The sequence below is a fragment of the Palaemon carinicauda genome, chromosome 36 (assembly GCF_036898095.1).
Source record: "Palaemon carinicauda isolate YSFRI2023 chromosome 36, ASM3689809v2, whole genome shotgun sequence".
In the NCBI taxonomy this organism is placed as follows: Eukaryota; Metazoa; Arthropoda; class Malacostraca; order Decapoda; family Palaemonidae; genus Palaemon; species Palaemon carinicauda.
Window position 1 is genome coordinate 48,876,582 of NC_090760.1, and position 5,000 is coordinate 48,881,581.

Genomic DNA, 5,000 nt, shown 5'->3' on the forward strand with positions numbered 1-5,000 from the left:
AAAATTACAAGGTAGAGCAAGCTAAGTATTCTAGTATTGATAGATTAAAAGAAAAGACAAGGATGACTAGAGGATATTTAGACAAGAAAGCAAATGAGGCTTACTAAGCTATGAATTCAGGGAATGGCTATGGTTTAGGAATTGCTCATGGGATTATTAATGAAATCTCTACTTGCGCAAAGAATAAGAAACAAAAACCCATCCAAAGGAGAGATGGATTTGTTATAACAACAGAAGATAAATAAGGCAACGATAAATGGAACACATTTAGATAACCATGAATAGGCGATATGGAGGAAATAATTTGATTGATATACATGAGGCTGAGGAAGACCTTGAATTGTCCATTAATGAATTCAGTGTGATTGAATTTGAAGCTATCATTGAAAAACTCAAGAAATGAGGATCCCCTGAATACGATGAAATAGCCTCTGAGATGATACTGGCCGAAAAGGAAGTGACTCCAAAAATATTCACAAGATTATTTTGTATAGAATATAGCGTGAAGAGGGAAAACCTGATGAATGGGAGGTAGGAATGTTGGTAAAAAGGGCAATTAAGGAAATCTGTCTGATTGCAAAAATTACAAAGGCATCACAATTGCGTTAGTTGGCAAGGAAATATATAGTATGCTCATTGTAAAGAGACTAGGGAGAGTGATTGATGAAATGCTGAGAGCTCAACAAGAAGGAATTAGAAAAGGTAGAAATTGTACTGACCAAATTTTTATTTTAATACAGGTGTTACACAGATATGAAGAATATAGAAAACCACCTTTGATGGCATTTATGCTTTATGAAAAACCCTTTGATAGTGGGCACTGGTCAATTTATTGAGGAGTCCTGCGTTATAATAGAGTTCCTCTCAAATATGTTAAGTCGGTTAATGAGCACAGAAAGTGTAAGAAAGCCGAAAACCTTTGTGTATACCTGTGCAAGCAATTGTCGAACAAAGAATACGAAAGTTGCAGTGCTTAAAGGATCACGTGATCTGATGAGATTAATGCTACTGGAATCCTATCAAAGGAATTTCCAATGAACAGTGGAGTACTCCATAGGAATGTGTTGTCACCTATGTTGTATATCCTCCTTTTGGATTTTGTGATGCATAGAAAAGTTTAAGATGGTGGAAAAGGATTGGACTTGATTGGTAACATGATATTTTCTGACCTACAGTATGCTGATGATGCTGTCATTAGCAAAACACCAGAAGAGTTGCAAAGCTTGTATTCCTGCATGCAACGAATATCACATAAGGTTAGGCTCAAGATCAATAGAAGACCAACAGAGATGATGAGAACAGAACATGCAATGGAAGAATAAATATCATTGGAAGGAAAAAATGAATTAATGAGATGGGATCATTTAAATATTTAAGAGCTATGGTCTCTAATATGTGATTTTTAGATTTTCGTTTGATTTTGAGTTTAATGAAAGATTGGAAAAATCAAATCAGAGAATAGCTAGTTTAAGTAAAATTTGGAAATCAAATCTCCTGATATTACATATGAAAATAATGCAATATATATATATATATATATATATATATATATATATATATATATATATATATATATATATATATATATATATATATATATATATATATATATATATATATATATATATATATATATATATATATATATATATATATATATATATATATATATATATGGGTTTAGTGAGATTTGTGTTACAATATGGATATGAGTCATGGTATAACAATAATATACAAAGATTTTGTAGGTTAGAGAACAAAGCCCTCAAAAGAATATTGGGAGTGAAATGGCAGGACAGGATTAGAAATGAAAATATAGGACACATTACTCGAGTGCCATATGTGGATGAGATAATGATGAGGGATAGATGGAGATGGTCTGGGTATGCTCTTTGCACTCCCAAGAGAGATTAGTTAAATAAAAACGGTAAAAATTTTATTTATGTACAAGTCATTCACTCGGTTATCTTAGAATGACTGAAGCTAATTCTGTTAAGGATATGAAGCCTACTTTGAAATCTGAAGGTTTTGATAAGCTTCTAAAAATATTTAAACAATAACTTTTGTGCACTTTTTTATAACTCTATTACTGTCTAAAATATATTCTAATAATTATCTATTGATGATTTTATATGTACACTGTATGACATTTAGTTTTAACAATGAACATATACTGTATATCTGTAAATTACGGAAGTTATTTATTATCATGTGATGATATCTTGTATTTTGTAAAATACCAACTTACTAGTATAGGCAATTAAAACTTTTTATTTTAAAATCAAGGCAACATGGTGTTTAAGTTTGACAATTGTGACATTTACGAATAGTCCTATTATTATTTATAAAAATGTAATTCACACTTCGAAGAAATTGTTTTCAAGGTTTATGTTAACATGATTATGGACGGAGTACAGTCCGAAAGCTTGTTATAATGCATAGGAAAGATAAATAATCTCAAAATGGCTATCTCTTATTATCTTGAGAACTTCAAGCCCTGACCTCAAAAGTGTACATATGAAACTGTAGGCCTATATATCAATATATATATATATATATATATATATATATATATATATATATATATATATATATATATATATATATATATATATATATATATATGTATATATATATATATATATATATATATATATATATATATATATATATATGTGTGTGTGTGTGTATATATACATAAATATATATATATATATATATATATATATATATATATATATATATATATATATATATATATATATACTGTATATATATATATATATATATATATATATATATATATATATATATATATATATATATATATATATATATATATATATACTGTATATATATATACATATATATATACTGTATATATATATATATATATATATATATATATATATATATAGATATATATATATATATATATATATATATATATATATATATATATATATATATATTCAAATAATGAATATATTTTTATACATTAAAGTCTGGAGCCTCTTACAGACTTGAGGATCACACTCCCAGGTGAAATTACTCAAAGACTGTAGTGTCTGACCGGCTGGGTTTCGAACCTTGGTCCAGGATAACTGTATAACGCTGACATTACCACTCAGCCATAAAGAAAGAAAAGTTAATGACATTTCTTTTTGTGCATATGCCTGTCGAATTCAAATCCCGAGGTTGGTAAGAGAATTCAGACTTAAATGTATTGATATATATGATTTATTTGAATATGAAAAAAACATGATATATAATTTTCTTGAATTTCAGATTGGATGGAAAAGGAATTAGAGAGTATATTTGGTATTTATTATAGCATTAGAAGAAAATTAAAAATAAAATCTAATGCCGAATTACTTTTTGTAAACTGTTCTCTTGGTACAAAAATTCCAATAGAGAAAAACTCAGCATAAAGAGCACCAGACTAAAATAATTGACTTTGATATATTTTTCAAAGGTTATCAAAATGATATTTAAAAAAAAACTATTATTATTTTATCCTAAAAATCCTATGTAATGAACATAAAAGTGTTTCGGAGAATAGATACATTGAGCAAAAAGATAACGGTTGAGTGTATTATTACTTCAATCCTGTGTTAATCTGGTCGGGTTTTGTTTTTACTGTTAATTAAATTCTTTCCCGCTGTTCCAGTTTCAAACTCGAATTTGTCAGGACAAAATACGGATAAACTTACTTTTGTTAAACCAATTGAATTATAATCCCAATTATATTGTACAAAGAGAGAGAGAGAGAGAGAGAGAGAGAGAGAGAGAGAGAGAGAGAGAGAGAGAGAGAGAGAGAGAGAGAGAGAGAGAGGGAGTCTAGCTGCTGCTTCGGCACCCCATAATGGTCATACTTCCTAAAAAGTAAAACCTTTCTTTTTTCCTGGCAGGAAAGCCATTTCAGAGATGGTGATGAGAGGACATGGTTGGACTGCATGACGAGAGCTCTTTCAGCTCACAAGAGTTAGGAGTTATAACATCGATTGGCGTTCAGACAAAATGATATTGAGAATAATACAAGACAGTAACATAAGATTTAAGTTGAGCCGGAGTTTAGGTCTAAGGGGACCGAAAGCCAATGTTCAGTACAACTAAACCGGTTTCTCTTCGGTCTTATAAGACTTGTTTTCATTCTTATATTTTACTAGCTGAGAGAGAGAGAGAGAGAGAGAGAGAGAGAGAGAGAGAGAGAGAGAGAGAGAGAGAGAGAGAGAGAGACTATGTTAACACAAAATGTGCATTTACAGAATTGAACATGAACATATTTGCATACTTATGCAGCCGAAAAATATTAAAATTCAGCTCCATTTATTCTCTAACACAATGCTATTAATTCTGCAATCAAATTGACGATTATATACGAATTAGTTAAAATATTCCTCCCCTATGATATCAGTAGAGGTATTGGATGTGATGATGAACAAAATAAGTAAAGTAAACATTTCAGTAAAATACAAATATGTTATGTGAAGTATAAATGTTTTCTTAAGAAGAAAATACCTAATCAAAAAGCCGAAGAAAGGGAAGAAAATTATTATGGTGAATATCAAGGAAGCAGAGATGTATTGGAATGTGTAGACACACACACGCATTATATATATATATATATATATATATATATATATATATATATATATATATATATATATATATATATATATATATATATATATAAATATCATCTCTTTCTACGACTATTGACGCAAAAGGCCTCGGGTAGATTTCGCTAGTCGTCTCTTTCTTGAGCCTTTAATTCAAAACTTCTCCATTCATCATTTCCTACTTTACGCTTCATAGTCCTCGGATATATAGGTCGGGATCAACCAGCTTTTCTAGTGCCTTTGTACCAACCGTGTGTCACACGATCGTACATAAATTATTTTGTATATATTATGCTTGTATCTGCGCTCTTCCCTCGCACTAAAAAGAACCAGAATAGACATGTCTGCGTGTCGCCTATGTAACATTGTCATTTTCTC